A 13,385-nucleotide genomic window follows, 5' to 3' on the forward strand; every position below is an offset into this window, starting at 1 on the left:
TATGTGTGTGATTGTTTATATACCTCTCACTAACTTTCCTGTATATTATATTGGCAATATCACTTGATTATTTTCTTTATACTATAGTTACACAACTACAGCCAAGTCAATCTTCTGTGCTCAATCTTCTTTGGCTAAAACTTGCTAACTCCTGCTACACATATCACATACCTCTCTATGTATTTCTATGGTGAAATATGCCTTTATTGTCTTAATCTTTTGTTGGCAAGCCATGTCCCTCAGCTTCTTCAAAGTTCAGATGAAATTTTGCCTCTTGGAGGTCCTTGTGTATAAGTATCCATAATATACAGTGGGACCTTAATATTGATTTATTTTCTGTGTAAGGTTAATATGTTGTTTTTATTGGTTCTAAGTTGGTGTGTGTGTGTGTCTTAGCATATAGTTGGCAATCAGTGAACATGAATTCTGTGTCCAGTCTACATATATTCTTACATTTATATTTTCTGGTTTGAATAATTTCAGGAACTGCTTCACTTGATTGTCCTTATTCTTTTCTTTTTTTTTTTTTTTCCTCCTCATCTGCAGCTTCAACCTTCTCAGCATCTGAAAGTTGGGAAATCAAAGTGAGGAATTTAGAAGTCAGTTTACTGTAAAGTGAAATTCCCCAGGAGTTTTTTTTTTTATGTTCAATTTTGTAACATTTTACAACTTTTGAAATAAAACCAAAGTGCATAATATAGAGTGAATATTTTGTAATCATAACCCAAGTCAAGAAATAAGCCAGTTCCAACATTCAGAGACCCTCTGTGAGGCCCTCTTCCATCAGACTACCTTTTTTCCCTTCAGAGTATCTCCTATTACTCATGGTACCTAATCCCTGCGTGGGTGTGGGTTTTGTTGTTGTTTGTTTTTGTTTTACCACATATGCAAGCATTCCAAAATAACCTAGGTTAGTTTTGCACATTTTTAACTTTACGTAGTATGAATGCTACTGTAAGAATTCTTTTGTGTTTTGCTTCTTTGGTTCAACACTGAAAGATGAATTCATGCTGTGTCTAATCGATTTATTTTTATTTTTGCACATATGCTATTGTATGAATGGAGTTGCATGAATTACAATGACTTCTCTCTCCAACTGCCGATGGATTTTTGGGCTGTCTCCACTTCAGGGCTATGGCAAACAATGGCATTATCAACATTCTTAATTAGAAAGCTTGGTGAACATCTGTGTGCATTTCTCTAGAGTATATACCCCAAAGTGGAATTACTGGTCAATGGTATGTGTATCTTTGATGTTCATAGACAATATCAAACTGATTTCTACCAAGAATTTGAAGACCATCACAATGAGGAGCTTTGAGCTTTGAACAATTTCTAGTCAAAGCTTGGTTTTTAATTTTTTTGTTAGAGCCAGAGAGAGCGAATCCCAAGAATCTGACGTGGGGCTCAATCCCACCACCCTGGGCTGAAATCAAGAGTCAGATGCTAAACTGACTGTGCTAGGCACCCCCAAAGTTTGATTTTTTTTTTTAAAAGCTAGTTCTGAAGGTAAAGAATCTGTTGCAGGGCAGAAGTTTATTATTTCACTTGCCCAGTGATAGCATATGTGATCTTTATGGAAGCATTAGGGAGGAAGCATGCATAGTGTTATAGGTACATAGGCTCTGGCTGTAAGAAAGAACTGGGAATTCAAACTTCTGCTGAATTGACTTTTCAAGTTCAGTTTCATTACCTGGAAAACGTGTTAACACAGTTACAGAGATGTAATAGAGAATGAATGAGGTATGGGATATAAAGTGCCTAGCAAAGTGCCTAACACAGCACATTGTAGCTTCTTAAATATTGTTCTCACTGTTCAAAGAGGAAAGTGTCAACCTATCTTAACCCTCTGTTAAGGTCAACCCTCTGTTGACCCTCTGTTTCCTGAAATGTATGGGTGAGACTTTAACGTGTGTCTGCATTCAGGGTCACTTCTACATTGCCAAAATTTTTGGGTTCTCAGTCACTTTTTTTCAGAAAAAGTAACTTATAATTTTGTGGTGTGAATAGTATGTCAAAATTTCTGCAGGGTAACCTGTCTCTGGTAGACTCAAGGGCTCCCTTAAGGAAGAAGAAGGTTAAACATTGAGGAAAAAGGACAGTGTTTGTGTTAGACCTTGTGTGTGAACATGTGTGCCAGCATAGACCTACCTCTACTTCCACAGTCCGGGAAAATTCCAACTTTATCAGATGACCATATGTGTGTAAGTATAGGTGTTTATAACACGCTTTTCTGTGCTTATCTTGGAGGATGTGTGCTTGAGGGAAATGATACAAAGAGTTTAAAGATAAACATTGCTCATATCCAGCAAGTTTTGGGTCCTTTCCTAGAGATGAGTAATCTGGGGTTTTGGGGAAACTTACATTTATATATTAAAATAATCCATGATAAGTTATGGAGCAGCATGCAATTTTGTGTGGATTTTTAAGATAATGTTTTAGGAAATTCTGTATCTGTAGTGGGCTTCTTTGGCCTGTGTCCTACCTCTTCTGGAGATACAGATGAACTTTTCTCTTCCTTAGATAAGAAAAGGTTGGAAATTAATATTAATTTATGGAATCTTCTCCTGTGCTCTTAGATCCCCTGCCATTCTTCTGTGGCTTTATTTCCATGGACCCTGGCAAGATAGTATCTTTTCTCCCCTTGGTGCAGATGAGGCTGGGGCTGGGATGAGAGGTGAGGCAGTGAGGCTGGTGGAACTTGTTATCTCCTTTGCATGTCTGCAGAAAATACCACCCTAACTTCTGCAAAACCAGAGGTAATTACAATACCCCGCAGTAAAATCTACACATTCTTAAAAGCAAAGTCACAAGAAATCAGTGGATCTAGATTCATAAATTTAAAATTACTAAGGTCCTTTTTTTCTTTGCCTATCTTATGTATAGATAGTTTAAACTTCCTTTTCTAGTCTGAAACCATCTGCAAACATCCTAAGAGCTTAAATTTTGGATCCTGCATTCTACAAGTTAAGATGTAAATGAGGGGCTTGGTCTGGTTCTATGATCCCTATCGCTTCTTCCATTTCTCAGATTCCAGGATTACACTTTGAGTTTCTCTCTGGTTAAGTATTTAGTGTGACAAGGGGAAATTGAGTTTAACATAAAGTTGGCTTGCTACAAAGACTCGGGTAATTAAGAAATCTTCATTATCTTGGCAAGATCTTTTTAGCTAGCTATATTTCGACTTAATTGTGGTAATAATAACAAAGTCAATGAACTTGCCACCTTTCCATTAAGTGCCTCCAAATGCTTTTTTCAGATGTACAGTGGCTCTAAGAGGGTTATATATAATGTGGTCTTTGTATGATGAGCCTTATCATTTGATTAGATCACATAATTTCTTAGTTAAAGGTGAAAACTGGGTATGGAAACATTGGCTGTTAATGTATACCATTATGAAAGCCTTTACAATACAGTTGTTAACTTTCTCATAATGAGGTAGGTACTTGATGTTTTGGCATGTTTGCTATTATCTCTTGCTAGAGGTCAGGTATCAATGGTCTTTCACTCTCCTAGGTGTTCAGGCATATGTGAAGTGCTTTAAAACAATTACATGCAGTAAAATTCACTCTTCATGGTATATTCATTTGATAAATAAGGTTGTGTATCTACCACCACAGTCCTCACACACAGCCATTCCATTACCCAAAAATTCTCTTGTATTTTTCTTTGTAGTTGACTCCTTTCCCTTGCTCCAACCTTTGCCCCAACTTTTGCCAGCCAGATCTGTTATCTGTGGGGTGCCTGGGTGACTCAGTCGGTCAGGTGTCTGACTTCGGCTCGGGTCATGAGCCGGTGAGTTCGAGCCCCGCATTGGGCTCTGTGCTGACAGCTGAGCCTGGAGCCTGCTTGGGATTCTTTGTCTCCCTCTTCCTCTGATCCTCCCTGTCCCTCACCTTCTTGTGTTCTGTGAGATTTATTTTTAATATTTTTTTAAAGTTTATTTGTGTCTATGGTTTTGCCTGCTCAGAATATCATATAATAAAATCATACATTATCTAGTCTTAAGCCTTTTTGTCCTAGCAAGATACATTTGAGGTTCATCAATGTGTGTAAATCAATAATCATTATTTTTCATTGTTGAGTGATATTTCATCGTGTGGCTGCAATGTACGTTGTTTATCCATTCACAAATAACCTCCGTTATTTCTAGTTTTTGGCAATTGTGAATGAAGCTGCTATAAAAATATTTGCATATATATATTTGTGTGAACATAAATGTTCGTATTTCTTGGGCAAATACAAGTGAGATTGCAGCATAGCACAGTAAGTACATGTTTAATTATAATAAACTGTCAGACTCTTTTCCAAACTGACTGAACCATGTTGGATTTCTCACTAATGTTTGAGGATTCCATTTGCTCCACATCCTCACCAGCACTTTGTTTTGTCCATTTTTAAAAAATATTTTAGCTATTCTAATAGGGGTACATGGCATTGCCATTGTATTTTTAATGATAATTTTCATCTTTTCATGTGTTTGTTTGCCATATATAGATCTTTGGTGAGGTGTCTGTTCAGAACTTATGTCCACTTTTAAATTACACTGTTTTCTTGAATTTTGAGGATTCTTTATGGATTTTGTTTGTAAGTTTTGTCAGATATTTGACTTGGAAATATTTTCTCCTAATTTGTGGTTTGTATTTTCCTCTCAATAGTATCTTTCATAAGGCTAAGGTTTTACATTTCGATGTTCAGTTTATCGTGATTTTCCTTTTGTGGGCCACACTTATGGTGTCATTATTACAAACTCTTTACACCATCTAAAGTCTCAAAGATCTTCTGTGTTCTAAAATGTTTATAGTTTTGCATTTTAGATCTATTTTTTGTATAAAAAGATGTAAGTTGTGATTCATTTTTATTCTTTCATATGGATATCCAGTTGTTCCAGCATCGTTGCTGAAAAGACTATCCTTTCTCCATTAAATTGCCTTGGCAGTTTTGTCAGAAATTGGTTGTATATTCTGTCCTGTTGATCTATGTGGCAATCCTTTCACTGGTACTATACTGTCTTAATTACTGTGGCTTTATATTAAGTCTTGAAATTAGGTAATATAAATCTTCTGGCTCTGCTCTTTCAGAATTTGATTATTTGAGTACCTTTGATTTCTCCTATAAATTTCAAAATATGATTGTTAATACCAACAATAGGACTGTGGGGTTTTGACTGGGATTGTGTTGAGTTTTATAGATTAAAATTGGAGGGAATGGACAGGTACATTGACTCTTTCAGTCCATGAATATGGTATTTCTTTAGATCATTTTTTATTTCTTTCATCAGTGTTTTATACTTTGCAACACATGCTGCGCACATTTTATTAGATTTACACCTATGTATTTTTTGGTGTGTGTTGTGTTTGGTTCTAATTTTGATTTTCAATTTATTGGTAATACATAGAAATATTTTTTTGTAGATTGATGTTGAATCCTGAAGCCTTGGAAACTCAAATATTTTTAGAAGTTCATTTGTAGATTTTTTTGGATTTTCTATATAGACAATCATATTATCTGCAAACAGGAAGTCCTTTCTTTTTTTTTAATCTGTATACTTTTTTTTTTTTTTTTTTTTTTTTTTTACACCTCCGTGCAGTGGTTAGGTTATTCAGCACGCTAATATTGAATAGGAGTGGTGAAAGCCTATATCCATACTTCTGATTTTAGGAGGAAAACATTTAATCTTTCATCATTAAGTATGATGTTATCTCTCGTGTTCTTTGTAGATGATTTTTATCAAGATAAGGAAGATATGGTACATTCATAGTTGTGGAGAGGTTTTTTTTCTTTTAATCACTAATGGATATGAATTTTCTCAACTATTTTCTGCATCTATTGAAATTATTTTGGTTTTTCTTCTTTTAGTGTGCTAATGATGAATGACCTTGATCTTTTGAATGTTGAAACAACCTTATATTTCTGGAATAAACCCAAAGTGGTCATGATCAATTCTATTTAGTACTTGATTTGATTTGCTAATATTTTAACTCTATTTTCATGGATTTTTGAATTCATGTACTGTATTACTTTTTGTAATGTCTTTGGGTTTGATATCAAGGTAATCCTGGCACATAAAATGACTTGTGGTTGTATTCTCTTTTAGTTTATGAAAATAACTGCAAACTATGTAATTCTTTAAATCTTTTGTAGAATTGGCCAGTGAATCCTGGGACTGACTTTGTTGTTGTTGTTGTTGTTGTTGTTGTTGTTGTTGTTAGATTTTAAACCAGAATTTCAATTTCTTGTGCAACTATAGGACTATAGTTCAGTTAACTAATTTTATTGAATGAATTTTGGTAGTTTGTGCCTTTCAAGAAATTTGGACTATTTTATTTGTTGTTGAATTTATGGGTTTAATGTTTGTATTACTTAATTTTAATGTTTGTGTTGTCTGTAGCTATATAATGCTTTCATTCCTGATCATGGAAAATTGTATCTTCACCTTTTTCCTTGGTCAGTCTTCATGATTTCAACATTTTATTAATCTTTCCAAATTTTCTGTTATTTTTAAAAAATAATAAAAATTGTTTATTTTGAGAGAGAGAGAGAGAGAGAGAGAGAGCGAGCGAGCAGGGGAAGGGCAGAGACAGAGGGGGAGACAATCTGAAGCAGGCTCCAGGCTCTGAGTTGTCAGCACAGAGTTCAACACGGGGCTCGAACTCACGAGCCATGAGATCATGACCTGAGCCAAAGCTGGACACTCAACCAACTGAGCTGCCCAGGACCCCCAGTTTTATTTTTAATTTTAGTTCCATTTATTTTTGCTCTTGAGAAAACGAGTATTGTTTATCCAGATATATACCATGGCTGTTGCTTTTCCTTCATTCCTAAAGTTCCAGGTTTCTCTCTGATACCATTTTTCTTCCACCTGAAGAACTTCTTACTGTATTTACTTTAGAACAAATTTGCTAGTTGTAGATTTTTCTTCATCTGGAACTTCATACCTTTTCCCTTCATCTGAAAATGTCTTTATTTTGTCTTCATTTTAAAGGATGTTTTCACTAGATACAGAATTCTAGGTTGACAGTTCTTTTCTTTCAACACTTTAAAGATGTTCTTCCACTGCCTTCTGGCTTTACAAGTTTCTGATAAGAAATCTATACTTAGATCACTTTTCTCTTTTTATTTAAGATGTCAGCTTTCTCTGATACATTCAAGATTTTTTCTTGAGAGATAATCAGAGTGCAGAATTTTAGGGGCACTCAGAGTGTGGTGCATGTGCAGTATTGGCACTTGGACATCCTGAGAGCCAGTTCTCTCTCAAAATTTCTCTACTTAGGTGCCTATATTGCTTCACTGTAGTCCCAGCTCTGTTTGAGCACCAACCTCCCCCTTCCTGGGATCTGTTATCTTAGTTTATTCTGACAGAAAAATTCATTTCAGCTCCTTGAACTGTCTCCTAGTTCTACACAATTAGGGCTGCTCTTGGCCCTTAGTGTGATAAGGCAAGAGGAAAATTAGGTAAGTTTAAGCAGGGATATAATTCCTTACACTTTCTCAACCACTTTTCCCATTTCCTCTGGCTATTTTGCTCTTAGTGGTTTAGGTACCCACACAATTCCCATTGGTGGTACTCTGTGACTTAGGCTGGCTTTGAGGCACTTCCAGGAGAGCAGGAAAAGAGAACCAAAACACTGGGCATTACCTTGAATATTCTCCAGCTTGCAGGAGACCTTTTTCTCAGTCTATAGCCAGCAAAAGGATATGTCTTTTGGAGTTTCAGCTGTCTAAGCCCACTGTGCATTTCCACGCCTCGCTGCCATGGGGTCAAAGAAGGGGGAAAAAAAGGGAACAAAACAGGGAACGTGACACAGAACTGGTTGTTCTTTAAGTTTTCTGATATTGTTTATTTTTCAAAATTCTCAGGTGCTTGCTTTTTGTATTCCGTGCAGTGCGTATAGTTGTAAACAGTGGGAGAGAGGCTGTGTGGTGAGCATTTTCCATTTTGGCATGCACAGATACTTCTAAGGTAATTTTAAAAGGTGGAAAACATATCTTAAATATGGGTAAACTCTTGGTAGACACTGGAAATGTCAGCTGTATTTTTTGAATCATTGGTCAGGGTACATGTTTAGAGACTTTTAAATAGATCTCTGGGAGCAAACTATTTGCAATTGGGTTTGTGTTGAAAAAATCTAGGAAGTATGTTTACCATGTCTTTTTGATATTAAGTCTGGGTTAAGTGTCTCTTCTCCATTTTCATAGCACTGTAGTTTACTTCCTTCTTGGTTCTTATTATACTGAATTGAAATTGCCCATTTCCTTATCTTTCTCTTTCATTTAACCATCCAATTCTTGAGAAAAGGAAATAGGTCTTGTTCTTCACATTCTTGGCATCTAATAATAAGGCCTGGCAATTGTCAGGCACTAAATAAATATTTCTGGAATAAATGGATTAACCAAACTACGAAAGGTTCATTCACATCTTTTCTTAAAATAGGTACCTACATATAAAGGATCCTGTCACCCAGACATATACTTTTTACCTAGATGTTGTGAAGTCAATGTTTCTTTTGAGATTTAAATTCTGAGCTAAGTCTGATACTTTTCTACACATTTTTGCAGGTTCTCAGGGGCTTACATTCTCAAGGTCATCTTTTCATGTTGGTATTTCAATTCAATTATAATTGACCTTCTATAACTCTTCTTTCTGTGTAGGGAATCAGACATGAAGTTTAGCTTTTCTTTGTTCCCCCAATCATTTATGTGAGGCATTTGTGTATGTGTGGATGTGGATCTGCATGTGTACATGCGTATGCAGTCTTTGAGAATGTCTAGGATGATGGAGGGTTATCACCTTTCAGACAAAAACTTAAAACTGAATATTAGATGATATTAAGAGTCTGCCTGTGATATTCCTATGCAACCTGCCCCCGCCATTCAGTTTCCTTCACGTTATTGTACAGAATAATTTCTTTTCAATTTTCTACTGAGTTTGCATATCCAAAGGTCCATTAATGTGCTCTGCTAAAATAAAGAGTAATCTAAAATAAAAGAGTAATCTGAACCCTTTAGAACAGAAGAACTTGTAGACACTTCAAAATTTCAGTTTCTTACTCCGTTGTCTTTATAAGCATACATAAAATTTATTTTTCAAAAGGTATGATTCAAGCCATACTGTCTACCCTACTTCCTCACTTCTGTCACAAAATACAGAAGCAGCTAAAGTCAGCTTTGGGTTTCAAATGACAGTTCATCTATCCTGCTATGTATCTCAACACACATACATGTTCATTTCCCAAAACCAGAAGAAAGCGTACCTCTTTAGGAAAAGTATCACTGCCTGTTTGCAAGAGCATGAGATTTGGAGTCGGAAGATCTATGCTTGAATCCTGGCAGTATAGCTTCTTCTGTGCATTAATTTGAGATAAGTCAAAACTATGGAATACTCATTTCTTTTTCCCACATAAAGACACTTACATATAAATCCCATAGAGTAACTACAGCATGGTTATTCGTATTGCTATAGGAATCAAATAATATACACAAAGGTGTTTTGTAAAGTGTTATTAATGCTACAAATCTTAGCTCTTTATTATTATTATGTGTCTTAGTTTTAACAGATTATTTCATGGGGGGTGGTTATTTACTTTCCAACACTGAAGCCAAAGTCTTCTTCCACTCTCAATCAATTTTGAAGCAGATGTTTTATAATGGAAGTAGCTCAAAGTCAAACATTAGCTAAGGGGAGCTTTTTCATACACAGAGGTTGCCCCATACTGTAAGGGCATCTTTTTATGTCTTCTCATCCTATCTCACTGTCCTTGTTTTATCTCAACATAGGGGTCACAGTATTTCTATGAGTTAATGAAGAGGTTTAGAGGTGGGGAGAAGGAAACAATACAAGTGGAGAGAGCCCTATAACTTACCGGCCTCTATATATTTCTATATCCAGGAAATTTGATCTGGACTGGGCAAAGAATTTGTCATTCCCTTAAAACAAGTTAGTTCAGTGTGGATATGTTTAGCAGCTTCCCTCATGTCTTTGTGCCCATTAGTCCAATGACCAAATCCCCTTGAATGACAATTCTTGGTTCTTTCCAACTGCAGCTAGGTTTTATCAAGTAACCTAGATATTAAATTCAAAATTTATCTCCAGGAATGTCTGGAGTGCAGGTAAATTGTAAAAGAGCCTCTTTTGGGGGGAGCTGTAGCTATCCCTTATGAACCATAGAGCTTCTATTAGTCCTGTCATATCTCCTATGGGGTTAGCACTAAGTCTTTTGTTATTTCTTTGTTTTTTTTTTTAATTTTTTTTAATGTTTATTTATTTTTGAGACAGAGAGAGACAGAGCATGAACGGGGGAGGGTCAGAGAGAGAGGGAGACACAGAATCGGAAACAGGCTCCAGGCTCTGAGCAGGCAGCACAGAGCCCGACGCGGGGCTCGAACTCACAGACCGCGAGATCGTGACCTGAGCCGAAGTCGGACGCTTAACCGACTGCGCCACCCAGGCGCCCCTTATTTCTTTGGTTTTTATATGAATTTGATTAAATGAAAAGGGAGGAAACATTTCTGGAAAATTATTTGTAGTGACAAGCTTCTAAGAAGCATAGAAATGTGGCCAAATGCTTTGACTTTAATAAATTTGTTTGAAGTTTAGTGGTCATCTTTGAAGTAAGTCCATTCACTGTGATAAATGTTGACACTAAAGTCCCTGGGTTTGAAAGGCTAGCTTGCATCATCTCTCATTCCTCAAAACAATTTCTTTTTAAAAAAATTAAAGGAAGTTTCACAACAAAATTAAAGGGAGTTTAACCAATGAAATATAAATCACTTAATATGACATTATCCTAATCTAATCATGGGTTTCCTTGGTTTTCAGATGCCCTTTCAACTCCATGATGTGCTATATTGTTTCGTAGTTAGTGATTGAATTAATAATCTTTTAACATTATGTCATTAACACTTCTTATAGTATATCGTTGTTCATCATTATCTCTTAATAGCTGCTTAATAACATGTGGGCTATTACCAAATTTCATTATTCCGTTACATTAATGTGTTATTATTTACATGGACATTTAAATTGCTTTCAAATGTTTGCTGAGATATTAATGCATTATCTTTATGGATATAACTTCTATTTCCTTAAGTTTTTTTTTTTTTTTTTTAATAATCTGTACAACCAACATGGGGCTCAAACTCAAAACTCCCGATCAAGAATCTTATGCTCTACCAACTGAGCCAGCTGGGCATCCCTGTTCTATTTCTTTAAAATACATTTCTTTTAGTAGATTCAAGAGATTGTTATATAACCTTCCAGTACAACCAGTACAGATGGGAATATTAAGGTCAACACAATATTGCCATTTCTTAGTGTGAATATTTAAAACTTTTGAATAGCTTGGATAATATACATAAATTGAGAAACTGAACATGTGAAAAAATCATATAAAGGTGTCTTCTATTTTCTGGAAGATGATGTATAATCTTGAAATCATGTGTTTCTTGCATGTTTGGTGAAAATCTTGTGCGTTATTACCTGAGTGTGGTCTTTTGTGTGAAGACTTTGAGAATAGTTAGGGAACTAGTCTACTTTGCACTCTTCTGGTAAATTGTTATATTCTAGACAAATAATTTTTGTTTCATCCAAGTTTTCAACATGTTTTTTTTCATAATGCTCTTAGCATTTAAAAAATCTTGAATGTGACTGTAGTCATGCCTCCTTTTAAATTACATTTTAATTTGTTCCTTCTGTCTCTTTTCCTGCATTAATCTTCCAGGGAATTATTGGGATGCCTGGGTGGCCTAGCTGGTTGAGCGTCTGACCCTTGATTTTGGCTCAGGTCATGATTCCAGGATCGTGAGATTGAGCCCCGCATCAGGCTCCACACTGAGCATGGAGCCTGGTTAAGATTCTCTCTCTTTTCCTCCTCTGTCCCTCTCCCCAACTTGTCTGTACTCTCTCTCTAAAATAAAATGAAAAAAAAAAAATCTTCCAGAGAATTATCAAGATTATCTCTTTAAAAAGAGTTAAGTTTGTCTTTGGTAATGCTTCTGATGACTTTGTTTTCATTTAGTTTTCTTCTTTTAACTTGATTACTATTTTCTAATTTTATTACCCTTTACTCACTAATTTCAGCCTTTTCCTTTCCTAATATAAAGCTACATTTTCTTTCTAAATACCACTTTGGCCATATTCCCCAGGCTTTTGATAAATAATTTGCCAAGTATTTTTAACATTTCCATAATGATTTCCTTTTCAACTTTTCAGTTATTTAACAGAGGTATTTTAAAATTTCCAATATGTGGAAGGTCTTTTTTTTTTATTCTTCTTATTGATTGCTAATTCAATTGCACTGGGGTAGGAAAGCATAATCTGTATGATACCAATTCTTTGAAATCTTTTGAGACTTAGGGCAAGTATTCATAAATGCTAATTTTTTTAAATGTTCCTAGTATGCATTGAAATAATATATACTTAAAAATTGATAGGTGCTGATTTATATATGTACATGCCAATCATGTTATTTGTATTCAAATTTTCAGTATCTTTTTTTTTTTTTTCTACACTTGACATGCCAGTAATGAGAGATGTGTTGAAATACTCCACAACAAGGAGATGGTTTTTTCATTTTGTTTCTGTAATCGTACTGTTTTTGCTGGTATTTTGAGGCATTTTTATTAGGATGGTACAACTTTAGAACTGTTATACTCTCTAGGTGAGTTGACATTTTATCAATGTTAGTGACGAAGTGATAAAGGTTTACTCTTAATATTTTTGATCTTGATATCTCTATGCAAGTTAACTTTTAAAGTGTTTTTTCTGCTATATATTTTGTCCTTTTTATGTCTTCTTTTTGAAATGAAAAAATATCCAATCTGACAATCTGTCTTTTAACTGACCATTTAGGTCCATTGTAATTATTGATATATTGGAACTTCTTAAATCTGTATGTATTGGTTTTAGCTATTCCTTATGCTTTTTTTTTTGTTTGTTCTGAGTAGACGATTTCAAGATTCCTTCCAGTTGTAACATTCTATATTGTACAGTAGGTAAAATTAAGTGACAAGTAGCATCATTCAAGCTATACACTTATTTTCAGCCAGTGTGAGTGAGAGCAGTCAGGATGGCTTCACTGGAGCTCATCCTTGAAGGATGGATTCTATTTGAGTAAGCAGAAAGATAAAGATTGACAGTAGGAAGCAGGATGGAGGTACACACTGTAAAAGAAGTTGATAGAGGCCAGGGAACAAAGATGTCATGATCACAAGAAAAAGACCTAGAGCTTAGAAGGAAGGTAAAGTGGAGAGAAAGGAAAAAGGAGCTGGAAGATGATTATAACAGTGAGCATAAATACTACAAATATGTGTAGGTACTTACTCTAGAGATTAGAGAAGCAACTTTAACTCTTGCAGTGGGCTCTCCATCGTCTCAAAGTGGTAAT

Source organism: Lynx rufus, unplaced genomic scaffold, assembly GCF_022079265.1.
Source record: "Lynx rufus isolate CCGP_SWC_20201006 ecotype Redwood Valley unplaced genomic scaffold, mLynRuf1.p SCAF_18, whole genome shotgun sequence".
In the NCBI taxonomy this organism is placed as follows: domain Eukaryota; kingdom Metazoa; phylum Chordata; class Mammalia; order Carnivora; family Felidae; genus Lynx; species Lynx rufus.